This window comes from Stenella coeruleoalba, assembly GCF_951394435.1.
Source record: "Stenella coeruleoalba genome assembly, chromosome: 15".
NCBI classification, from domain to species: Eukaryota; Metazoa; Chordata; class Mammalia; order Artiodactyla; family Delphinidae; genus Stenella; species Stenella coeruleoalba.
In genome coordinates this window covers 38,562,391-38,589,913 of record NC_137161.1, presented here as the reverse complement: position 1 = coordinate 38,589,913, position 27,523 = coordinate 38,562,391, and the positions used below count along the sequence as shown (strand labels likewise).

The 27,523-nt window shown below is 40.3% G+C and overlaps 1 long non-coding RNA gene across 1 annotated transcript in view; it reads left to right on the top strand.

The window, feature by feature from the left end:
- Nucleotides 1-27,523, top strand: part of LOC307198179 — a 180,149-nt gene that overhangs the window by 135,043 nt on the left and 17,583 nt on the right. The gene's annotated exons all lie outside the window — the stretch shown is intronic.

Genomic DNA, 27,523 nt, shown 5'->3' with positions numbered 1-27,523 from the left:
TGTACTTCCCTCTTTAGGATGAGACCCACTTAGGTACCAATGCACAGTGGAGACTTCTTATTTATTGGAACTAAGAATTAAATCTGGGCAGGGGCTTTCCTGGTGGCGCAGTGGTTAAGAGTCTTCCTGCCAGTGCAAGGAACACGGGTTTGAGCCCTGGTCCAGGAAGATCCCACATGCTGCGGAGCAACTAAGCCCGTACGCTACGACTACTGAGCCTGTGCTCTAGAGCCCATGAGCCACAACTACTGAGCCTGCATGCCACAACTACTGAAGCCTGCGCACCTAGAGTCCGTGCTCCACAGCAAGAGAAGCCACCACAGTGAGTAGCCCCCACTCGCTGCAACTAGAGAAAGCCCACGCACAGCAACGAAGACCCAACTCAGCCAAAAATAAATAAATTAATTAAATTTTTTAAAAAAGTCTGGGCAGATTTCCAAAATAGGCAACATTTTCTTTGTCTTCAACATGGTCCCCTTTCAGATGTGTGGCTCCTCCTCCCATTTCCCTCTGGAATTCGGCATTCCTCTCCACCTCTCCTCCTTTCCTCACGCAAATCCCTAAACATAAATCCTGAAAATCTGCTTATAAATCTCTTCCACTCTCATACTCTAGAGAAGATAGAAATACTTGTTCAGAAGTATTTCCTGTAAGAGTATTAATGGTTTAACAGGCATCAAAGTGAAGAGTAAGGGAGAAACAGTGGAGTTCTGGCATCCACCAGCGGTGGGAGGGGTCTTGGCTGGGTTGAGGTCAAGGGGATTTCATGGTCCCCTCAGTGAGTCAGGTCCATTTCTGAGTGAGACTTTGTCTGGTAGATATCATTACTAGCACTGGTGAAAAGAAATAACCTGCTCTGCTCTGCTTCAGCAAATCGTGTGTATTATCCACAAGTGTTCCCATCATTTAAGTAGCTCTTTTGACTGAGCACAGAGGGCAAAGAAGAGAAAGTAGAAATTAGAAGTTTTCAGAGTTCCTACTCTGTGCAAAGCCTCTTACATATTAGCTCCCTTAAGCCTAATTAACCCTTTATAAAATAAGTTTGCTTCAAAAAATAACAGCAACCATTATTTATTTTCATTTTATTTTATTTTCTTTGTATTCAAGTATAGTTGATTTGCAATATTGTGTTAGTTTAAGGTGTACCACAAAGTGATTCAGTTATATATATGTATGTATGTATATATACATACATATATATATTATTTTTTCAGTTATTTTTTCCATTATAGGATATAGTTTCCTGTGCTATACAGTAAATCCTTGTTGCTTACCTATTTTATGTATAGTAGTTTGTATCTGTTAATCCCATACTCCTCATTTATGTCTCCCCTCTTCCCTTTCCCCTTTGGTAACCATTAAGTTTGTTTTCTATGTCTGTGAGTCTGTTTCTATTTTGTATATAGATTCATTTGTATTATTTTTTCGATTCCACATACAAATGATATTGTATATTTCTCTTTCTCTGTCTGACTTACTTCACTTAGTATGATATTCTCTAGGTCCATCTATGTTGTGCAAACAGCAATATTTCATTCTTTTTATGTCTGAGTAATATTCTGTTGTCTGTATACATATATGTATATGCACACACACACACACACACACACACGCACACCACATCTCCTTAAGCCAATTGTCTGTTAATGGATACTTGAGTTGTTTGCATCTCTTGGCTACTATAAATAGTGCTGCTGTGAATGCTGGGCTGTGTGTATCTTTTTGAATTGGAGTTTTCATCTTTTCTAGATATATACCAGGATTGGGATTGCTGGGTCTAGCAACCATTATTTATTGATCTCATGTATAACAGTTTCCAGTTTATTATCTTATTTAATTCTCATATTAACTCGGTTAAATTGGTATCATTACCAATTACCCCTGTTTCCTAGATTGGGAAACTCAAGGTTAAAAGCAATTATCCTGTTGACCTGTAACTATAGAGCTGGGGTTATGGGCCCATTTACATTTTTCATAGGATTAAACAATAGCCAATGGTTACATAAGTTGGAAATGGTTAAGCTGAGAAGTGAACTAAGGTTTGAATCGACCCAAAGCCAATGTCAGTGCTATTGTGGTTATGAGTGTGTGTGTGTGTGTGTGTGTGTGTGTGGTTGAGATAGATATGTCTTTTTTGCAATCTTTTCTGACTTTCTAAATTCTTAGCCCTTTTTGTGAACTAATAAATGATTAATTTAAAAATAGAGAAATGTAAGGACAAAAGAAAGGGAAAAAGGAAAACATGGGGGCAAATATTTCTCCAGTCAAAACCAAAAGACCATTAGGATATAAGAGGAATAAAGCATAAGCAACTTAGATAAAGAATGATCAATAACACCTATCTGTGGAATGCTGCTAAAGTGCTAGTCATTGCCTTAAATTTGATAGATGTTCACACTTAAGCCTCCAACAATTCTCTGAAGTAAACCTTATTATTTCCACTTAAAAAATAAAACAATATGATACAAAGATGGTAAGTAATTTACCTGAGGTCAAACTTCTAGTAAGATTCAGGATGTACATACTAGGGATGCTCCTTTCTAAGGGTATTTGATACCATCTCTTCCAACCTTTCCTCCTAGGCTCAGATATCAATCCTCTCTTCTAAGGAAAGAAGGCAGTGCCCAGAAAGAGTTCTGCTAGCCTGGACTCTGGCTAGTTTAGATAATATCATTTTCCTTTTGGCCAAGGTGAGAGAGGTGGAGATGCCCTGACTTTGCTTTGAAAGTTGAGAGCTCAGAGACTCTAGCCTGCCAAAGGAACAGAAGGGAGAGCTCCAAGTTCACTGCCTTGCCAGTCCAGACCTTTCAAGGCAGAGCTAATCAGGTCATCTTAATGTTATTAGCTGATGGGAAAGATAAGAAAATATAGATTGAAAATGTTTAGGATAAAAATTATCATAACAGGGACTTCCCTGGTAGCGCAGTGGTTAAGAATCTGCCTGCCAATGCAGGAAACACAGGTTCAAGCCCTGGTCTGGGAAGATCCCACATGCTGCAGAGCAACTAAGCCCTTGCACCACAACTACTGATCCTGAACTCTAGAGCCCGTGAGCCACAGCTACTGAGCCCTTGTGCCACAACTACTGAAACCTGCGCTCCTAGAGCCCGTACTCCACAACATGAGAAGCCACCACAATGAGAAGCACGTGCACTGCAACAAAGAGTAACCCCTGCTCGCCACAACTAGAGAAAGCCCACGTGCAGCAATGAAGACCCAACACAGCCAAAAATAAAAAAATTAATTAATTTTAAAAAATTTTCATAACACAGATAACTGAGGAGATCAAGATGGCGAGTGGAAAGATGCTGAGCTCACCTTGCCCCATGAACACGTCCAAAATACATGTACATGTGGAGAAATCCTCACTGAAAACAAACTGGAGACTGGCAGGAAGACTCTTCTACAACCAAGGCTGTAAAGAAAGCTACACACAAAGTAAGATAGGAAGGGAAAAGAAGCGATCAGTTTGGGACCCACACCCCTAGGAGGGGACACAGAAGAGCAGAGGGGTATCACGAGCTCAGAGATCCTCCTCCCTGGGGAGTGAGGAGCTTGAGCCACATATTGGGCACCCCAGTCCTGGCCTCTAACATTGGAAAAATGAGTCCCTTAGCTGGTTTGAAAGCCAGTGGGACTTACCAGAGGACTGTAAGAAACAGAGACTCCGCTTGTGAAGAGCTCACACACATGCCTGTTTACTCCAGGGAACAAGGCAGAGGAAACAGATTGAGAACAGCCCAGGGCTCTGGCCAGTTTCCTGAAATTGTCCAGCACATGCCCCAGCCCACACCAGGTGCTGGCTCAGGCCTCTCTTGCTCCAGCGCTGCTTCCCACTGGGGTGAAGGTAATGTTGCCCAGAAGAAGAATGCACACACAGAGGGAACTGAACCAACTTAGAGTCAACCCTTAGGGCTTCTGTTGCAGCACCCTGGGACCACCACCCCACTTAGGGTGATGATGACCACTGAGCATAAGAGAAGTCCTGGCTCACACCTGGCTCTGGCTCTAACCCCTTCATCTCTAGCCCTACCTCCCACCAAGGTGATAGCTGCCAGCACACTCTGGGGGAGGATGTCACTTGAGCTCACTTCAGATCTAGCTCTCACATCAAAGCCACCGGGCACACACAGACTGCATAGAGGTGCTCCCACACAAGGATACCCCTTGAAGACCAGGATAGGTAACCATTTCACCTAATTTCATAGAGAGAGAGAAAGTTAAACAAAATGATAGTTTAAGGAACCTCTGGGACAACATCAAGTGTACTAACATTTGCATTATAGGAGTACCAGAAGGAGAAGAGAGATAGAAAAGGGTCAAAAATGTATTTGATGAAATTATGGCTGAAAACTTCTCGAACCTGAAGGATACAGATATCCAGGTACAAGAAGCATAGAGGATCCCAAACAAGATGAACCCAAACAGACCCACACCAAGACATATCATAATTAAAATGGCAAAAATGAAAGAGAGAATTTTAAAGGTGAAAAAGCGAAAAAAAAAAAGTAACTTAACAAGAGAACCCCCAAAAGGCTATCAGCTGGTTCTTTAGCAGAAGTGTTTCAGGCCAGAAGGGAGTGGCATAATATATTTGAAATGCTGAAAGGGAAAAACCTACAACCTAGGACATTCTACCCAACAATGTTATCATTCAGAATTGAAGGGGAGACAAAGAACTTCTCAGATAAGCAAAAACTAAGAGTTCATCAATACTAAACCAACCCTACAAAAAGTATAAAAAGGTCTTCTTTAAGTGGAAAAGAAAAGCCTACAGGAAGTAAGAATTTATAGGAAAGGAAAAACCCCACTAGTAATGGCAAATATGTAGTAAAGGCTGTGGATCAACCACTTAAATAAGCTAGTACAAAGATTAAAAGACAAAACTTATAAAATCAATTATAACTACAATAAAGTTAAGAGATAAACATGAAGATGTAAATATGACATCAAAACCACAAAACATGAGAGAGAGGAGTAAAAAAGTGTAGATCTTTTGGAATGTGTTTGAACTTAAATGACTTTATCTGTTTAAAATGAGTAGATATAGTTACAGGTCAATATATATCAACCTCATAGTAACCACAATTCAAAAACCTACCATAGATACACAAAAACTGGAAATAAAGGAACAAAAACATACCACTAAAGAAAATCATTAAACCACAGGCAATAAACTTAAAGAAGAAGAGAAGAACTACAAAAACAATCATAAAATAAGTAACGAAAGTGGCAATAAGTACATACCTATCAATAATCACTTTAAATGTCAATGGGTTAAATGTTCCAATCAAAAGACATAGGGTGGCTGATTAGATTAAAAAACAAAACCCATCTATATGTTGCTTACAAGAGACTCACTTCAGACGTAAATACACACACAGACTGAAAGTGAGGGGATGGAAAAAGATATTTCATGCAAATGGAAATGACAAAAAAACTGGGGTGGTAATACTCATATGACAAAGAAGACTTTAAAACAAGGTCTGACAAAAGGCAGAGAAGGACATTATATAAGGGAATCAATGGAAAAAGAGCATATAACATTTGTTAACCAAATCTAAATCTATAAAGCAAATATTAGCAGACATGGAGGAAGAAATTGACAACAGTACAATAATAGTAGGAGACTTTAATACCCCATTACACCAATGGACAGATCATCCAGACAGAACATCATGATCCCCGTTTTAGAGGATGAACTGAAGCTTGGCATGGTTATAGGTCTTAGGGTGAAACGGCCTATATTTGGAATAGACAGTGACACACCCAGTTCTGTTCACCCCTACAGCAGCTACTTCTTCATTTCTGCAGTGCTATCTCATAGAAGTTTCCAGTTGGGCCAGATGGAAGCCCTAGAGAATAAAACTAATGTTTTAAAACCTCCTTGGCTGTCATTAAATTTGGGTAGACAGGCAATTACCTTGTTCAAGTGTATCAAAAAAATTAAGAATGTATCATTTTTCATTATGTGAAAACTCAGTTTCTACTTGGTATCTTTGCATATTGCTTTCCTCATCAGATAATCTTAGAAAGATGACTTTATTTTCAAGAGTTTTGATCAAATGCAGATTCCCAATCCTCTCAGTTAATTCTAAAGGATGTCTCATATACCAAGAAACAACACTATAATTTAATCAATAAATACTTATGGAATATGTACTGTGTGTTAGATACTGCATTATGAATGGGGAATAGGATCGTGTTTTACTAGGGCAATGCTAGCTACTACAACAAATAAGCTCCCAAATCACCGTGACTTAACACAATGAGAAGCCCAATATGGATGTTCTGGGTTGGGTAGATTTCCCCTTGTTTGTGACTCAGGTTTCCCCATCTTCAAAATATGGCTTCCAAAATCTTTGTCCTTTTCTCTGTTCCAGTCAATTTTAAGGAAAAGGAGTACAGAGCATTGCTCGTGAGAATTTAAATGGACCTGTTCTGGAAATGGTCCCCATCACTTCTATGCACATTCCATTGGCTAGAACTCAAGTACGGCCACACCCGTCTGTCTGGGAAAGGTGGGCTATCTATGTACCCAAAGAATGAATAAAACATACTTTCTTCCTATTCATTTGCCACGTACGATAATATAATCGGGGAGGTGGACATTAGCTAGATAACATGTAAAGCCAATGAGCAATTTTAACTGTGTTGGTTGTTTTTAAGGAGAGGAATATGGTGCAAAGACAGCCTATTATTTAGAGCTGGCTTTGACCTGAATAGAGAAAGGGGGAAGTCTTCTCTGAGGGAGTGAGACATGGATCTTAAGGCTGAGAAGGTGAAGAAAGGAGGGAAGATTGCAAAGGCATGGGAAGAATTGCTCATGGTGAACAGGTGGGACAAGGAAATGCAATGCTAGAGGCAGAATGAGGCTGGAAACCCCTAACTTGCAGAGCCTGTGGGCCATTTAGGAGTCCAAATTCTCTCCTATGACAATGCAAAGCCAATGAAGAGTTTCAGTGTCTGAACTGACCTGGTCAGATTTACATCTTAAAAAAATACCACTCTGGCCACACCGTGAAAATGGGTTGAGGTTGCAGGGGGGAAATAAATTTGGGGGGGCCTTTTGGGGGCTGCTGTAGAATGATAATGCCTTCGAGGTGGATGATGGAGGTAGAAGTGGGAAGAAGAAGAAGGAGTAGAGACATTTAGGAGGTGAATTTAATCAGACTTAGTTATAAACTAGACTTTGCTATTTATCTGTTTAGCGCTTTTGCTGGATGGTTTGCCTCTTTATGGCTTCTATGTTTAATGATGAATTTTAAGACTGGACAATGTTGCTGGGATGCAGAATGCTAGCTTGGATAGCCTTGGGCCATACTTAAGCAAAAATGCAATGGAGATGTAGTTACCGGTGGCCCAGCATCCTTTGTTATTATCTTTCTCTGTCAAAACCTTCACCTTGGGCTTCCCTGGTGGCCCAGTGGTTGAGAGTCTGCCTGCCAATGCAGGGGACACGGGTTCATGTCCCGGTCCGGGAAGATCCCACATGCCGTGGAGCGGCTGGGCCCGTGAGCCATGGCCACGGAGCCTGCGCGTCTGGAGCCTGTGCTCCGCAACGGGAGAGACCACAACAGTGAGAGGCCCGCGTACCGCAAAAAAAAAAAAAAAAAAAAACCTTCACCTTCCCCGTTTAATTTCAGTCTTCCATCTTGACCTCAGGGGCAGAGAAAGTGGGTCTGTACACCTAATTTGTTCCATGATGTGTCATGTATGGGCATCTGCATTTCAAAAGAGGATTTTAGGGGAGAAACATACCTGTTTGAAGAGATTAAGTCAGAGAATTATAGCAATGTTGATTAGAATATTTGGGTGGCCTTCAAAGCATGCGACATGGGTGCCATTTTCAGTGCCTTTAATAATGCCATTGATTCTGGTTCTACTTGGGGCCTCCTAACTCTGGTGGGAGAAGCTCCTTAGAGCAGCCCGGACCTGGACCTGGAGTTTCCCCAGGTCTTCTGGGCTGAACTAAGATCTGAAGCTTCCGTCTTCTCTTTCACAGCTTGACACCACTGGGCAGTATTTGAAAGCCAGAGGGATATTCCATTTCTTGCTGAAAATATACATATGCTAGAATTTTAAAGTATTTTTGTAGGTACACAACAATTAAAAAAAAAAACTATGTATTCTATTTTTGTGTATGTGTAGTTAAGGAAGCCACAAACCACTCATGAAAGCTGTATTTATGGATGCCCTTCCACTGTGGTTAAGAATGTACTGCTCTATTTGGAAGCAGATTATAGGAAACCATGCTCTTTTTCTCTCTCGTCCCCCTCTTCTACGACTAAAAATATGGAAACAGAACCGAGGTCCTATGAGGTGACACCTGATTTATCCCTAGATGCCTCCACGTATGTGGATGTGTGTGGGTGTGTCTACGTGAGTCAGCCTTTTCACTCAGTCAGCTCACCAGCTCAGCCCCCAAAATACCCACTTACTTTTGAGCTGAAGTCAGAGCCCAAAAAACACAGTCCTGTCCCTCCAGCTGGAACTGGGGGGAGAAAAACAGAATTTTGTTGCTAGCAGATCCATCCCCTTGGCAGAAAAACCCCACGTATACCTGTTCAAATAGATCTCCAAAGATTTTCAGTCTCCCAGCATTTGGTTGACATAAAGAGTGTAGTGTGATTCTTCATTTATTTTACAATTCAGTGAGCACCAAATTAAGTTTAATAGCCATGATAAACACACACACGCACACATACCTCTCCATCCCCAATTAAAAAAGATTTATCACATTCTGGCTAATAATAAACACTTGGTTTCAGCTCTTTTTTTAAACACCGTGAAACTATTTTAGGCCATTTAATTATTATTAAACTGTAGGATTTGGAGCATGTTTTCAAGGGACATTGTAATGCTTTAGCTACAGCCTGTAAATGTTGCTGATCTTTGTATTCAGAGGAGAGTATCTAGTGATGTTCAATAATCTTGAGCGTCGTGTGTGTGTGAAGGTGGCAAAAGTGCCACATATCCTACAGAGTCCATTGAAGCAAGGCCGGGTATTTAGATGTTCGGGTTCTTGTCTTCGTGTTGAGTTTTGAGACACTCTGGCCAAAGAGGTCTTCCCCACCAGCCTGAATATTCTCAGAACCATTGACTATTACAGCCACCTTTGAGCCTTATGCTAAAGCCAGAACAAAGCTGATTTTAATTATGACTTTGTCCAACTGCTGCCAATATACTCAGTGAGTGGGGGGGGGGCATCCAGTGTTATGACTGTAGCGGAAAATACCCCCTCCCGTTCCCAGTCCCCTTTCATCCCATTATATGCCTGAAAGAGGCTTTAGAACACTGGCAGCCAAATCCTCGGGGGAGGAGAAAAGACCGTGGTTTGATGGAAAGGACAGAAGGAAGAGAAAATGAAATTGCTCTATTTGAAAATCCCAACCATTATTAGCTACAGAAAATGTAATAAAAATAGAGATCCCCAGGTTAAGAGTTTTGTGCTGTGGACAGTTGATGCACTGTCAGTATCATCTGGTTTGCAGAAGTTTCTAAACTTCTTTTTATCAGGTGAACTTTTTTTTTTAATCAGAATGATGTAAAGAATTCCACATGTAGGACAGATAAAGCAGAGTTATATTGTTTGACCTGACGTGGCCTGGAGGCTCACACACTCAGCTCTTCCCTAAAGTGCCATCTTCATGGGACCTCAGCACTCTGTGGAATCCAGTTTGAGAAACAACTTGTATACTTGAACCCATTGCTTTAAAAGATCCTATGGGCAGTGATTTAGGGGCAGCAGTGAACATCCAGCTGTGATATGGGAGTGTAGGCAGAGAGGGCAGAGGAAGTGTGCCCACACAGAGCCGTGACCGTTGCTTACTTCTGTGGCAGGCGGTTGGTGTATGTGTATATGCCGTATTGGGTCCATTTATATATTGGGTCCTCATCTGACAAAGGATTTTTCTCAGGGCACAGAACCATCTATGGACAAGTTGGCTCCAAGAAGGAACATGAGGAACGTCATTTCCAAAATCCAGCAGTATGATTTTCTGACTTCCCTACGAGATTCTAGAATGGGTCTATGATGGATGGCTGACTCAGTTCCTCCTCTGAACAATCTGATTTGTTGTTAGTGAATGAGTAATTGCACCCTAAGAGGATATAAATATGGACGGAGAAAAGTGGTAACCAAAGCTAAGACATAACTTCACAGAATTTTGAAACTCAGAAGCTACCACTCAGCCCCTTCTGGGACACTGGTCTGAGTTGTCCTAAAAGCACGGCTGAGGATCAGAGACTGTTCACTCCACTCCAAAATGTCCTTCGATCATAGCCTGTGAAATGCTTTTATTTACTGATTAGGTCTTCCTATTCTTCAGCAAGGGAAGTAGAATTCAGTTGTGACATGAGAGCCTTTGAATCAGAGCATCTTAGTAATTAAAAAGATATTTTAAAATATTGAATAAAACTTCCAGGACAAGATGGTGAAATAATGGCTTTTTTCCCTTTTCCCTCCTGAAACCTGCTGACATGAGGATAGGAAGGATAGGATGGAAAATTCAGAGACCCCAACTAGATACACGGATGATTGCTGAAGCCCATGGCCACAGACAATAAAGAGTATTAGCTAAATATGGATACATTTAGATAAATTGAAGGGACAATGTCACAAATAAATACAGAAACAGATTTAAAGCGGTATTCTCTGAAAATACATTGGAGGATTCTGTGGGAATGGTAAAGAAAAGGAGCACGGTGGGAGTCAGAAAGGGGTAAGAGGGTAGACCCCTGAAATGTGCTGTTTGGCTTGGTGCAGCAGTGGAGACAAGGACTAAAGGAAGCATACTTTGAACATACTACCTTTATTGTTGTTCTTTCTCATGGCCTCCCTGCTTATTCTAGAGAACTGGCCTAAGGCTAAGAAGATTCATGAAAGGAAGTGACTAACAGCATCATGAGGATTCATCGGTGTTGACTGTAAAGAATGACGCTGAGTGTGAGGGTAGCTGTATATGTGTGTGTGTTGGAGAGGGGGTGTAGGTATTTAAAGCGGATACAAGCTTCCTCGGGCAGAAACTAGAAAATGAGTAGAAAACTATTACAAAACTGCATAGCGATTTTCACACTCCTGCATTTTCAGCCTCCCAATTCTCTAGGCAGTCACCTAATCATCCCCCGCACACTCCGACCCTAAAAAGCTATCTGGATGTCTGTCAGTAATTGAATGTTGGAAGAGAGTTGCCCCCATTCAAAGATCAGGAAGAAGCCAAAGTTCTCCATGTGGAAAGCAGGCAAAACTTCATTCCATATGCATTGAGCAAATATTTGAGCACAGGCAATGTGCCAAGTTCTGTTCTTGGCTCAGAATAGATAGATGGAGATAGAGAATGAAGCAGACAGAGAGGTCGTGGCACTTACACTCCAAACGGGTGAAACGAATGTCATATGCAAAGGACAGGTGAAGATTCTCCTGGGAAACTTCCTCTGAATCAGAGGCCCCTCTGAGTGAATTACCACACATGCTACACACTCAAAGAAACTACAGAGACCAGGCGAACTCATATAATAATAAATCAGACAATAGATGATAAGACCAAAGAAGGAGCTGGAAAGTAAGCAGGTAGTACTCAAAAACTGAAAATGGAAATAACAGCATGGCTGGAAAGCCAAGCAGTGTAGAGGTTTGTCTCTTATCTGCCTTCCACAGGCAGGGGGTGATTGGGGACTTCCACACCTGGATGAGGACCAGTGGGGAGAGCGAGCCTTAGTGAGCTTGTCACAAGTCCTGCAGGAGAGGCGAGGATCCCTCAACAGAAAAAGGCTGGAGGTGCACCTGAGGAAGGAGTCCTGGCCGCACACGGTGATCCCTTGTGAAAATTCACCCAGCTGTGCTTTGTGATTTATTCACTTTTCCACGTGAGTGTCTTACCTCAATAGAAAGTTTGCTAAAAAACAATTGAGGTGTATAGGCGATGATGAGAGAGAAATGAAATTCATGGTGGAGAGAACAGCATCAAAAGCATGATTCAACTGCTATGTGTCTATGTGTGCTTGAGAGAAAGGGAGAGAAGGAGAGAGAGAAGGAAAAAGAGAAGGAAAGAGGGAAGGAGAAAGAAATGTGGTTCTTTATTCCTAGAGCATAATGCATAAGGTGCTTGGAAATCTGTGCTTACAAAATGGAAAGTGATAGGCACAGACCTTTAGAAAAAACATTTTTAAAGTTGCAGGAAATAGAATGACTATGACAAATGGAAGGTGTCAGGTTGAAGTTCTTCCATGATAAACCGCTGGTTAAAACTAACACACACTTTCAGGTAATGACAGGCTGCACCTCTCCAGGGAGCTGAGAAGAGGAAACACAAGAATATTTTGTATCTGTTTTGTCATGGAAAATACCCTAATGCCTGGTTGCAAAGAATAATGAAGCTCACTTATTAATTCTTTTATTCCACAAATACTTGAACTTCTACTACTGGCCAGACCCTGTAGTATATGCAGGACATACACTAGAGAAGATATTGGCAGGAGAGAATGGATAGTAAGAGAGAAGACAGGTGGAAGAAAGGGAGGAGACAATGAATCTTAACTTTAGTATTAAAGGCTTTCTGAGCAACAGGGATGGAAACATGTACAACTGGTAAAAATAATAGAGACTGGCAAGAGGGAAAAATATTTTTGAGAGAGGATGAGGCTAAGAGAATGACATGTTGAGTGTATGGCATCTGTAATAGAATGCTAAAGTCAACATTTCCTGTTGTTTTGGAGTCTGATGGAGTTGCCACACCATCTACATAGGACAAGCATGACAGCCAGGAGCTATTGCTATGTCCCTGACTCTTTCCGGCACCTGCCTTCCTTGCCTGATGGTTTCCTCCGGCTGCTGGTGCCCGCTGTCCCTGCACGTATTCGTAGCGTGTTGGAAGTGTCAGGGAATTAACCACTGCTCATGTAGAGCACTTCCAATCAACGATAGAGTGATTATATAAATGGTGTATTTTGTACACAGATAGAGTGGTGCATACATGCCCCAGCTCCCTCACCCCCAGGTGGGATAACTCGGAAGGAAGCCTGTGTTGTACACTAACTCTCAGAGTTTTTACCCATAGCGATAACTCGATTGAAAAACACACCCCATACTGGCTTCCTCCTCCTACCTGTCTGTCTCCCCTGCTCCTCAGTCTGTGTTTCTTGGGATCACCTTCCTAGTTAATCTTCTTGCACTCGTGTCTCCAGATGCTTCTGAGGGAACCTGAATTAAGAAAAACAAGAAACTAGTTTTTCAGCTCCTTAGCATATCACTCCTATATGGAGAAAAGGAGATGAAGAGAAATGAGTAAGGCTGAGAGTGTGGATTTACATGGAGAGAATTGCTTGGAGAGCGTGCATCTCCCCCCACCTTATGGGAGAGGTAAGAGTGAAGTTAGGTGAGGAGGGGGACACCACTTGGAAAACCTGACCTGGGCCCATGGAATTTAAAGGTGGGGGGCACAGGGTTTGCTGTGTGACTCCTGGCTAGAGAAGCAAAAGGGAGAGCAATTAAATGGAACTGGGCTAAGCAGGGGCGATAGACACAGGTGGGTATTTGCTGTGGGTCAGCCATGCACTCACAGGAAGGAAACAAGATTTACGTACTGATGTTGCCAAGTGGCTATGATCCTTCCCTCTTTGTATCCACACCCTTTCAGTGTGCCTGGACAGCTCCTCCTGTTGAGAAGTAGAAGTAAGGTCTATTTCCCTACCCCTCGCATCTGAGCAGGACCTGTAACTTCCTTCGGCCGATAGAATTTAGTGGGAATGACATTGCACTAGTCCCAAGTCTATGCCTCCCAAGGGGCTGCCAATACTTTGACTCTCTCATGGAAACCTGACCAATGGGCCACGTGAATGAGAATAAGTTAGCCTGCTAGAAGGTTGGTGACCACATGGGCCAGAGTTGAGTCAACCCAGTTGCCTAAACCAGATCCCTAGACAGAGAGCAGAGCTGACCATCAGCTGACCGTAGGTATGGAGGGAGCCCAGTGAGAGCAGCAGAGCCACCTAACTAAGCCAAACCGAGTCCAGATTGCTGATCCACAGAGCTGTGGGCTAAATAATTAGCTGTTTTTATAATTACTAATTTGGGGGTGGTTGGTTACACAGCAGATTCTTACTGATGCAAAGAGGGAACACTTATTTAATATGGATCATACTGAATTTTTTCTATCTGGAAAATGAGACTATTTTTAACTTTCTAAGAGTAAGTTGTAAAGTATGTGATTTGCCTAAGAGAGTGTCCAGGTTGGGGGGAAAAGGGCACCTCACTGCTAGACTCTCACCCCTTCATTTATATCCCTACCAGTTATAAAGTGTTATGCAATTTCTAGAATTTTACTGAGTTCTAAGCACTTTTACTTGATTGGAAGTCTCTTGAGGCTGAGAATCATGGCTGATCTATTTTCCTGGTGAGATAATATAGCTATTATCTATATTATGTATGTGTGTGCCTGCGTGTACCTGTGAAATACCTTCGATAATTAAAAACTAGTGGAAAACTTCCTCTCAGTTTATTAAAACTATTTGTTTTACCTTTCATATAACACTATTGCCTGGAGTAGTAATATTTTCTTCACAATCTAAAAGTTTTAAAATTACTACTATATTGAATGTGAAAGAACTTTGAAATATTAAATGAGAGTGATGCCACGTATGGGCTAAATGGGGTTCAAGAGAGAAATGCTCCAAGAACTTGGAAGTAAGATATGAAAGTGAAAGTACAAAATCTACCCATATGGAATTTGAGCTGGAATAAACAAAGTCTCCCCACAGACCCACACTCGGCCAATAAAACTAAAATGACCCTTGACTGAAAGCAAAAGTCCATCAAGGGTGGGGAGTTGGGCAGGAAAGAGAAGATGGTTGATCAAAATGAGATACTATATAAAAAGGACAGTAAAGCAAAATAGGGTAGAAATGATGAAAAGTTGGTGGGCTTGAGAGATTTTACTTAAAAATTATTCATTTTCATCTGTAGCCGTAAAGTTGCATATAGTATTTTTTATGAAGATGTTAATCTCTTTTTTGCCATGGCTGTGTCTCGCTCTTTTCTTTGTTCAGTTTATTTTTGCTTTTGCTCTTCTCCTTTAACAGAATCATAAGATATTTTAATTTGTTCTTTTTCTATTTTTTCCATTTTAAAATAGTATAAAATTTCCTTTTCTTAACTGTTGCTTAATTTTGCTCTTTGTATTTCAATTCTTAGGTGAAAAATAACTTTTTTTGCCAGCTTTCTTTTTTAATAATGAAGGTAATTAAGGCTATAAATTTTCCTCTGGATATAGCTTTTGATGTGTTCTGTAGGTTTTGTTATGGAGTGTTCTTTTTCATTGCTTTCTAGGAAGGTTTTAATTTTCTTTTTAGTTTCCTTTTTGATCAAAGATTATCTAGAAGTAGGCTGCTTCATTGTCAAGTCATTAAGATCTTATTGGTTACCATTTACTTATTTCTTTCTAATTTTCTTCACTTCTGATCAGAGAATGTAGTTTATAAAAGCTGTCTACTTACACATTTTTCTATTTTTTTTTCCTTAGTGGCCATATATATGACCAACCTTTAAAAATGTTCCATGACTATTTTAAAAAGTACATTCAACCATAAGGTGACATATCAACTTGCTTATTATTTGTATTTTTTAGTCTGTGTCCTTCATTTTTTAGCTAGATCTTTCAATTGTGAGAGAAATACATTGATGTTTCTACCATTATTATATTTCTAGCAAGTTTTTCTTTCTTTTAAAATAAATTTAAGTATTGAGCTGCTACAGTGATTGGCTCATCTCAGTTATGACTGCTGCTCCTTCTACAATTTGTCATTTATCATTCTCTGTGTTGTCTCTTTTGATCCTACTTGGTTCTTTTACCCTTAAATTACATTTTGCTGATATTAATATTGCCACTTTTACTTCCATTTTGTTTCAGTTTTTCTGGTATCTCTTTGCTCACTCCATTTATCTTCATATTATTTCAAAATTATTCTGAGAATGTTCCTTAAATATAACATCTGGCTGTGGTTTATTTTATAAAGAAATGTGTTGCCTCTGTCTTTTCATGATAGATTCCTCTTCTTTTATATTTTATACAGTGACTGATATACTGGGCGTATTGCTTTGATCTTATTTTATGTTTACTATTGGACAGAATGTTGTTTCTTTTTTTTCTTTGTCTTATTTTTTCCTGCTTATTCTCTTTTCCTTTTTGCTAATTTGAAAAGTCTACTGTATTCTTCCTTGTCATTGATGATTCATATCTATTCTCTTGATCTAAATGATCTAGATAACAATGTCTACTACTCTCTAAAAAAGAAATTCCCTCTCCCTCTTGGGAAGAAAAATCATTTTCTTCCTACTTTACGCCATTCCAATAAAATGAGATTTTACAAACCTACTTCCATTCTCCTCCCCTTCTTTTTTTTCTTGCCTTTAAAAGATGTTGCAATCTTTTTACTGCCTCTCTGGTAACCATTTCTCCTAGGCTTGACTGATAAAGTATAGTATATATTAACTCACTGAAGGTTAATTTACTTGTTTTTCTCTAGATTAGTGTTTTACAATCTTGGCTACACAATGAAATCTCTTGGGGAGTTTCAAAAATATCAAATGCCTTGGTCCCACCTCCAGATATTCTGATGTAATTGGTCTGTGGCATGACCTAAGTATCAGATGTTTGTAAGCTCTCACACGTGATTTTAATGTGCAGCTAAGGTCAGACAACCCTTTCCCAAGATCATTCTCATTGACCCAGCACAGTTAAGCAGTGGGACCATGACCTCAGCTTGGCCAGCTATACTCTCTCCCAGAACGCTGAATCTTGATAGCAGATGGCATAAGTATTCTGCGGTGCACCCATACCAGGCCAGGCAGCATCCTCTACTCTGTGGTCTTGCTGCATCTGTCATCCAATCCTTTGCGCACTCCCTACCTTATCAATTAAAAACCCCCTTTGCTTAAGCAGGGCAGAGTCATTTTCTGTTGCTGACAGCCAAAGAATCTTAAGCAAGAGAATCCACGAGCTTTTCATCACTCTGTACATCTGCCGAAGATCCTCAATCTGCCGTGCTGATCGCTGTCTCAGCACCTTGTATCGTGCTCCTTCCCACACATCAGGAAAACTGAAAACAGAAGGCAGGAGAACCACCCAAGCTCCTATTAAAGGTTAGTGACTTAAAATTCACATTTGTACCTTCAGGTCTGTTTCCTTGCTCCATCAGTCATGACCACACCAGAAATCTGGTTTTTGTTTACTTGATTTTAGGAAAAATGTAAAGAAAGGGCGTTGCATAATTCGATGGACAAGTCAGAAAGCATATGACTAAACAGAAAAATTGGGAAACCTTCCATAGTACCAGACAAGGAGAGCACAGGTATCTGCTTCCAGAAGAACTCTCTGTCTCAAATACACATTTGCATGGAGACCAAAGTGGAGATGGTTGAAGAAGACATAGGATATTACAAGTTGCTATCTGACACTTATTATCTCTCCTGCATGTGCACATGCACTTTAGGTCAAAGTCCCTGGAAGCACTTGATTTACTGAAGGTAGGCTCTCAGGACAACCTATAGTGAGGTAAGGGAAGCAGAATGGCGCAGGGGAAGGAACTGAACGACCATGTAGTCACAGCTGGAGCCTGGCCTCAGCCTGATCTCATTGGGAGCTCTGGAATGTGAATTAAACCACTGAGTTGACTGAATTGAGTCACGGGGGACTGGCCTTTTGAACCCCCATATCAACTAGTCATTGGTAATTCCCTCAGGCATTTCCAGGACAGCAGGTAAATCCTCTGGAGCAGGGAGTTCTTAGCAGCCAACACTCACAGTAGCTGGGAGGTGGGGGCACCTGCTGGCCAAGGTGATCCAATAGCAGCTTCTATACCTGGATGAATACGGTTAGTGGCACTGTGCCTCAGTATTTACATTTGTGAAATGCAATAAATAGTCCCATAGTCCATATAACTTTAATACTGAATTATTTTGTAGGACAAGATATTTCTTTCTTTGCATACCTCAAAACATGCCTTCTTCATGTACTGGTTACTGCTTGAGAAATCACCTTTCTCTTAAAAGTTTGATTCTAGTGGAAATGCAAGGTCTCATAAAGGAATCCTACCTTGAGCACTTGAGTACACCCTACTGAGCAGAAGGGCTAGTTACTGATAGCTAGCTGAGGGATCGAGATTCCCTGTGTTCTGCCTGTGTGGACCCCTAGCCATGTGACCTTGCAAAAGTGATGAACCCTCTCTGGGCTGCACCTTCGTCATTTATCAAAGTCAGGGGTCAGAGTACATGAGTTCTGAGTTACTCTTGAACTCTAAAAATTTGTCGGTGGCTGATTTCATTTCTCATTTCAAGCAGCGAGGAGGCAGAGATAATTTCTTTTGTTTACAAGGGACAAGTTTTCATCTTGCAGCCTTAATACAAAAGCAAGAGAAAGAAATGTAATAGCACTGAGGCAACAGCAGCTTTTCTTTATTTACATTCAGGGTCTCTGATACGACATATTGGACGTGTCAATGGGATGTGATTTATTTTGCTTCATAACATTTGGGAACAGATATTTGGTATTTCATCCAAGGAAAGCAATTTGCAGAAACCTTTTAGATGGTGGCTGGAGCATCAGTAATCGCTGCCATTTCTTTATGCCAACATTTCCTTAAAGCTGCACAATCTTTCATTTTAATCATCCCTCTCAGCAGGCTCCTTCTAGGGCTCTGGAGCAGGGCACCCACCCCTCAGAAATGAGCTTCTATTTTTAAAGGCAACAAACTCCCTATTAATCGTGTGAAATCTGCTCAGATGGCTGCTCTTCTGGGTTCTCTGTGCCCCCGCCCCCTGCTCTCAACGCCCCATCTGCACAGCCCTCCCCTGGAAGATATTTTTAGCTGTTAGCTGCTACATCCTTGAGAATTACTAGGTGGATGCTACACTTTGCTTCTAAAGTAAACATTTTAGAGATTCTGGTTTTCATTCCTAATATTTTTCAGAAGATGAAGGATGCTACTCCCTAATACAGGTGCCTAAAGACTTAATCTCAACTTTGAATCCTTTGTCTACCTTGGAATCCCTCATTCTTACAAGGGGCTAAATACTCTAAAAAGTTCCTTGGTCTTTTCCTCCTGTGAGTCAGCAGTCACTTTGACCCATCATTCCCGATGGTCTCTCTCCAAGGCAGCCTTGGGAACTACATTGGGAGGGGGAAGTCTGCTCTCTCCCACTGCATACATTTTCCCTAAGTGTTCAAATCTGAAATCAGTAAACAAAGATGCCTCAGTAAGACTACAGTGCTGGGACATAGCAATTATGACTTAAGAGCACAGCATGGTACCCCAGGAAGCCACAATCACCACAGTATTTTCAAAGCATCTTTGGGAATTTCAAAGAATAATGTTTACATGATAAGAGTTGGACTTAGCAAATATGAATATCAGTGCTCAACTACCCGACTCTTCACAACAAAAACTGTATTGTTTTGCACGTTATCACCTGTTTTGGTTTGCGGGTTGTAGTCTTTTGAAATGTTCTTGAATAAGTTTAGATGCACGTGGGAAAAAAAAATCCTAAGCGAAAGGATAAGCAGGGAAAAGAGTCTACCTTGCACCTCCTTTTCCTAATCTCCTTCCAAATATACACGTACGTGTGTTTGCATATATTCAATATTATGTTATACATTTTATATTATCTTACACACCTATACATATACACATTTATGCACATGCACATATATAAAGTGAATCTTCATTGTTTTGCCCCAATATTTTGCAAATTGTTTTGGATCTTCTTTTTTTTTTTCATTAAACACTTTATCTTGGAGAACATTTTATATCAAAAAATATAAAGTCTCCTTTTCCATAAATGGCCGTGTCACTTTCCATTACTTAAATGAACCAGAATTTATTTAACAAATCCTGATAACTAGTTTCCAATTAGAAAGGGATACTGTGGGAGAAAGAGGAGGTCTTTGTTCTGTACAGCATTTCAGGTTAATTACTCTTTGGTTACTTGGGGGCGCTTTTGTGAGTTTCTGGGAATTCAGTTTTAGGTTTGGCCACAACCTCTTCCCACTCCCTTGCTCTTTCCTCTCCCTTTTATCTACAAAACCTTCACCAAATTCAGGTGATTTCTGTGTGGTAGTATGTTAAAAACAAAACAAAACAGCCCAGAATGCCTCCTAACAGTGAGTTCTCCATAAATAAATAAATAACCCTCCAAACGAAAGACCCTAAATGTTTAGCTAAGGTGTGTTTGTTTCCCTGCTTTATGTTTCCCAGGGTCTGTATTTGACCAGTACAGAAATCAGCCATTTGTTCTTCTTGTTCAGAGCCTGGCGTATATTTTCTCTATTCTGGACACTGTTCCTGGACACCACAGGAGAGAGGCATCCTCACAGAAGCCTTGACATTTGTCGAACAATGAGCAGGTTGAGGTGACAGGGGTAGGCATCCCGCAGGAGCCCAGGAAGCTCTGGACGGTGGCTGTGGAGTGGCTCTGATGACTTCGGGAGCTTGGGTATCTGCTCTGACTGCCTGCATCATCTCCTGTCTGGGGATAAAGTGAGAGGACGCTTCAAAGAAAAAGCACAGCTGGCTCCAAAGTGGCATTTTCTAAAGCAGCCTTGGCATTCAACCACATTTACCTGCCTTAGTTTACAGAGGGAAGTGAGGCTACTCCTTCCATCCCATTTCCCTCAGCGCTTTGTAGCTCTGGAGTCTCATGTGAGTCTATGTCTGGACTGACACAGTTTGGGGAAGACCATCTCCCACACACCAGCAGATGGCTGGCACACCTGCTTTCCTGAGCCTCAGTTCAAAAACCAATTCAACATTTCACTTGTACAGGATTTCTGTGTCAGATTTTGCACCTTTCCTAGAGAAAATGCTGAAAGGTAAAACGAACTCCTGGAAACATAAATTATTGTAATAGCAATTGTAAAGCAATATATTTATTGCTTTATTTATTTATTATATTTATTGCTTCATAAGCAATATATATTTATTTTATATATTGCAATATATATTTATTTTATATAAGCAATATTATATTTTATATAAGCTTATATTTTATATAAGCAATATATATTTATTGTATATATTGCAATATAAGCAATATATTTATATTACCATTTTTCATGCTTTTTAAATGACAGCTGTCTTAGGTCGGGTCCTTGTAAACAGAACCTGAGCTAGGGATTTTGGTACAGGTGATGTAATGGTGGAGGGTTCTCAGGAAGAACCCATACGGGAGCGAAGGAAGCAGAATGGACAGGGAAGTCAGGCATGGATGTATACTCTGATGGAATGTGGCTTTAGCTTGGTCTCACTAGAAAGTTCTGGAACATAAAGCGTACCACCTAGTTGCTTCCCTGAAGGTCAGGGGCTGGTCTTTTCTACCTACATATTTGTCGGTCATCATCTGCCCCTGGGCGTTTCTAGGGGTCTCTCCAGAGGGCAAACATTCTGCAAACTGTCTGCAGCCAACATTCAAAGCAGCTGGGAGATAGTCCACCAGCCTGACCAGTGGGGGTCAACCCATAGCATAAAGCTAAGCACTTTACTTTGTGACCTGCACATACAGTGCTATGTACTAAAAAAGAAAGTATTCCCAAGTAATGCTTATTTATCCACTTGTGGTTCAATGTGAATAATTTCTATTTTTTTCTAGTCTATCCTAATTCATAAAAAAATTGGCAGTCATGGCCCACTATTAGGTGGTGATCTACAGTTTGAAAAACATTGATATATGTGTAGGTACTCTTTAAAAGCCAATCATTTTAAAGTGATTTAATTAGATTTTTTTATCCTGATATATTTTTAGTGACACTTCCAGTGTCGCACAACTGGAGTGACCACATAATTGACCATCTGAATTGGGACCCTTTATTTACACTTACACCAGGACAACAGGCAGTCACCAGGCCGTCCTGAAAAACCAGCATGCATATTCGTGCTACAAAAAGCCACTAGAGGTAGTTTTCAGTAAACATCTATCCAGCACTTATTGTATACATTAAACTGGCGTTAAGATGTATAACAAAATGTACAGTTTCTTCCTTTGGTGAAATAGGCATGAATCAAATATAATCATGTAAACAAGGAAAAACAGCAACTGTGATGAATGCTATGAAAGAGAAGTTGGTTTCCACGAAGGGAATATGACAAAATCAGGAAGCACTTCCCAGAAGAAGCAGTACTTGTGCTCCACTGAAATCCAAAGGACAGAAAAATATATAACCATGTAAAAGAGGCAGGAAGGGCCATTTGCATCTGCAGCAACAGCATATGCAAAGGCCCAGTGTAAGTTAAAAGCAGGTGAGCACCAGAGACTGGAAGATGCACCCTGTCATTTATTTTATCCATAGGTTTTTAATTTATTGATTTTATCCAATAGTGGTGTTTTAGGACCCAGGGTATATCAGGGAATATGACAGATGAGTTCCCTGTTCTCATTGAATTCCTATTTTGGAGTCTGTATGTGGACATAGTCAATAGGTAATAAAATAAAAGTAACTGATATAATGTCATATAGTGCCAATTGCCAGGAAGAATATAAAATAGGGTCACATGATGGAGAGTCACTGTGTTGTCAGGAAAAAGTGTACCAGAGAGAATGGCATTTGACCTGGGACAGACCTACAAAGAAGGGCCAGGAACATCTTGATGCAGAACAGTCCAGGCAACAAGAACAGCCAATGCAAATGCCTGGGGTGGGAATAAACACGGTGAGTTTGAGGACCTGCAAGATGAGTCATGTAAACATTTAGACATTTAGAGTAAAGAGCAGTGTGGAAGGAAAACAGGTCAGAAGGGAGAGAGGGCGATCAGTCATGCAATGCTGAGGATTTTGGAGTGTACTCCAAGTGCATTGTGACATCATGAAGAGCTTCAGTAAGGAAGTGGCCATGTGAAATGTGAGTTTTCAAAGTTGGCTTTGCTGTGAGAGGATGGGCAGTGGGGGCAAAGAGTAGAACCCAACAGACCTGTTGGGAGGCAAGCGGCCATGGGGGCTTAGACTAGGGTGATTGCATGGAAGACAGAAAGAACTGGATGAACTGTGATATATTTTGAAGGGAGAACCAACCGGATGTGGCAGAAAGGAGTGAAATCAAGAATGACATCCATATTTTTGCTGGATCAGATTATCTCAACATTTGCATCTCAGGGGGCAAAAGAGAAAGCAGGATCCTGTTTTAATGAATCAAAAAAATGAGAGTGTTTCAAGAAGGAAGGATGTTGAACTGTCTTGAGAGCTACTGAGACATCAAGAAAGATGTGGCCCAAATGGTGACCACTGGAATTGGCAACAGAAAATCATCCTCAACATTGGAAAGATCTGTTTCAGTGGAGTGTTGGTGACAAAATGATGCCTGGAGGTGTCACCCTCCCTAGGACTATAGATAACATTTAATTAAATTTTTTTTTATTGTGGTAAAAAATATGTAACAAAATTTGCCATCTTAAGCATTTTTACCTGTACAGTACAGTAGTCTTAACTATATGCACATTGTTGTGTAATAGAGCTCTAGAACTCTTTCATCTTGCATTTCCATTTCTTCAGGATCAATTTCTGGAGATTTATTTTTTTCCTTTGATTGGGCCATGTTTTCCTGTTTCTCCTTATGTCTTGTTATGTTTTGCTGTGACTTGTATATTTGAAAAAAACAACCATTTCTTCCAGTCTTTATGGATTGACTTTGTACAGGAAAAGACCTTCTTCACTAATCAACCCAGCTAGAGATTCTGGGTATCTCCAAAATCTTTTCTAGTGATACATCATCTTCCCCAGGCTTGTGAGTATAATTTCCCAACTAGAGAGGCTTGGCTTGCTGGTTTATCTTTATTTTACTAAAACAAACAAAACAGCATACCCATTTTTTCCACCTTCAGTCTCCTGCCTCTGGCTACCACCAATCAGTTCTCTGTATCTATGTGCTTCATTTGTTTGTTTGTTTTGTGTGTGTGTGTGTTTAGATTCCAGATGTAAGAGAGATCATGTGGTATTTGTCTTTCTCTGACTTGTTTCACTTAGCATAATGCCCTCGAGCTTCATCCACGTTGTTGCAAAGGCAAGATTTCATTCTGTCTTATGGCCAAATAATATTGCATTGAATATATACATAATTTCTTTATCCATTCATCCCTTGGTAGACTCTTAGGTAGTTTCCATATCTTGGCAATTGTAAATAATACTACAATGAACACGAGGGTGCATATATCCTTTCTTAATTACTGTTTTTATTTTCTTTAGATAAATGACCAGAGGTGGAATTGCTGGATCATATAGTAGTTCTACTTTTAATTTTTTGAGGAATCTACATGCTGTTTTCCACAGTGGCTGCACCAATTGACATTCCCACCAACAGTGCAGAAGGGTTCCCTTTTCTCTACATTCTTGCAGCACTTGTTATTTCTTGTCTTTTTGATAATAGACACTCTAACAGGTGTGAGATGATATTCCATTGTGGCTTTTATTTGCATTTCCCCGATGATTAATTATATTGAGCATCTTCTCAGGTACTTGTAGGTCATCTGTATGTCTTCTTTGGGAAATTGTGTATTCAGATCTTCTGCCCATTTTTTAATCGGATTGTTTGCTCTCGAGTTGTATGAGTTCTTTATACATTTTGGATATTAACTCCTTATCAGATATATGATTTGCAAATTTTTCTCTCATTCAGTAGTTTGCCTTTTCATTTTGTTGATGGTTTCCTTTGCTGTTCAAAAGCTTTTTACCTTGAGTTGTTACATGTGTTTATTTTTGGTTTTGCTTTTTCTGTTATTCAAAAAATCATCACCAAGATCTATGTCAAGGAGCTTACTGCCTAAGTTTTCTTTTAGGAGTTTTATGGTTTCAGGTCTTATGTTCAAGTCTTCAATTCATTTTGAGTTAATTTTTGTATATGGCTTAAGATAGTGGTCCACTTTTATTCTTTTGCATGTGGCTGTCCAATTTTCCCAACACCATTTATTGAAGAGACTGTCCTTTGTCCATTTTATATTTTTGGCTCCTTTGTTGTAAGTTATGGGTTTATTTTTTGGTTCTCTATTTTGTTCCATTGATTTATGTGTCTGTTTTTATGCCAGTAACATACATACTATTTTAATTACTAGAGCTTTGTAATATAGTTTGAAATCAGGGAGCATGATGCCTCCAGCTTTGTTCTTCTTTCTCAACATTGCTGTCTTCACTTGTGGTTTGGTTACTTTCTTTTGTGATGTATTTATATTCCTGTCTCTTTATCTTTTGTGTATTTACTATAGATTTTTGCTTTGTGGTTACTATGAGGCTTACATATAACAACTTATGTCTATAATAGTCTGTTTTAAGTTCATAACAACTTAAGATTGATTCCATTCTAAATCTCAACATTTTTACTCTCCCCCACATTTTATGTTTTTTTTTTTTTTTTTTGCGGTACATGGGCCTCTCACTGTTGTGACCTCTCCCGTTTGCGGAGCACAGGCTCCGGACGCGCAGGCTCAGCGGCCATGGCTCACGGGCCCAGCCGCTCCGCGGCACGTGGGATCCTCCCAGACCGGGGCACGAACCCGAGTCCCCTGCATCGGCAGGCGGACTCTCAACCACTGCGCCACCAGGGAAGCCCTACATTTTATGTTTTTGATGTCATAATTTACTCCTTTTTATCCCATATAACCTTTAATTATTATAGTTACAGTCATTTTTTACTATTTTTTGCCTTCATATTTGCTTTGTAAGTAACTAATCCACTACCTTTACTATATATCTACCTTTCGAGTAAGACTTATACCTTCACAAGTGTTATTGTTAGTAATTAGTGCTCTTTCTTCTCAGCTTAAATAAATCTCTGTAACATTTCTTGTAAGACTTAGTGGTGAGGAACTCCTTTAGCTTTTGCTAATCTGGAAAACTCTTTCTCTTTCCTTCAATTCTGAATGATCACTTTCCCAGGTAGAGTATCCTTGGTTGGAAGTGTTTTCTTTCAACATTGACTATATCGTGCCACTCTGTTCTGGCCTGCAAAGTTTCTGCTGAAAAATCTGATAATAGTCCTATGACGATTTCCTTGTATATAACAAGTTATTTTTCTCTTGTCGCTTTTAAGATTCTCTCCTTTGTCTTTAACTTTTGACATTTTAATTATAATGTGTGTTATGTATACATATAGCTGATTCACTTTGTTATACAGCAGAAATTAACACAACATTTTAAAGCAATTATACTCCAATAAAGATGTAAAAAAAGAAATTATAATGTCTTGTGTTTCTTTTTTACAGCTTGTAATTTCTTTCTCCCTCTGGTGCCTGTCTTCAGTACTGCAGCTTCCCTGGTTTTGCAGCAAGCCAAGGGGCTCTCTTTTTTTCTCAACAGTTCCCAAACATGCAAGATCTCCATCCATGCTCAGTGTCAGACAAGATGGGAATCAGTCCCTTAGGCAGCCCCCTGAAAAGCCAGAGTGTTGGACATACATTTCACTCCTCTCCTTCCACCTTCCACCTCCTCTGCCAATTGAGAAGCCATGAATTGGCTTTACTCCTAATTGTGCTGAGCTGTGCTGGCTTGCGGGAGGCTCTACATGGGTGAGAGGTAGTGGATTTTCTAACCCTGTTTCAATGTTCTTGGCTTTCAGCATGCCTCACGTGCTGCAGCTTCTTAACCGGTTTCTCACATTCTCATAAAGGCTTTTGAACTGTTGTTAAGTCAGCACCTCTCTGGGAGAACAAGGTCTGGGGCTTCCTAGTTTGTCATCTTACTCTATAGACAAAATTTTAAAAGAAATAATGCTGTGAGAGTAGAGAGAGAGGGAAGATAGCTGGAAGTTATGAAGACAAGAGAGAATTTTTTTAAATGTAGCAGGTGCTAGATCATATTGCATGCTGATGAGAATAAATCAGTTGAGATCAAGAGACTGATGATGCTCTACACTAGACATGAGGTTTTCAAGCTTTCATGTACATTGGGAACATACTGTCATCTTGTGAAGACACACATCACTGAGCCCCAACCCAGAGTTTCTGATTCACCCCAGAGGGTCTGGGATGTGGCCCTAGAATTTGCATCTCTAACAGGTTCCCAGATGATGATGATACAACTGGTCTAGTGACTGTACTCTGAGGACTGCAGCTCTAGAGAAAGGAGGGAACATGGTCATTGAAGAGAATAGAAGAGCTTGGATGCAGAAAATGTGGATTTTTTTTCTCTTGGTTTTGCTGTCTCAGGAACATTGAGGGTCGGTATTGGTCAATCAATGTTGGTCAATCAACCAACATAAGTGGAATGTTTTGTCGTGTGGTTATAGAAACCCTAGAAACAAATAGAGCGAGTAGTCATTCCACACATTTCCCTTAACTGTCTCTATAACTGTGTCTATTCTCAGCTCTCTTTCCGTGTAGATACAGACATGAGGACATTTATGCATTTCCCACCAGCTCAGTTCACGCTCAGCCATGTGAAATTCCTCTTTGTTTTGCTCAGAATCCTCACTTCTCTTTCACAGTGTTTTTCAGATGCCTCTAAAGTCCTACTCTTCTCCTCAGGTAGCAATTTGGAGCAGATGTAGTGATATCTCTG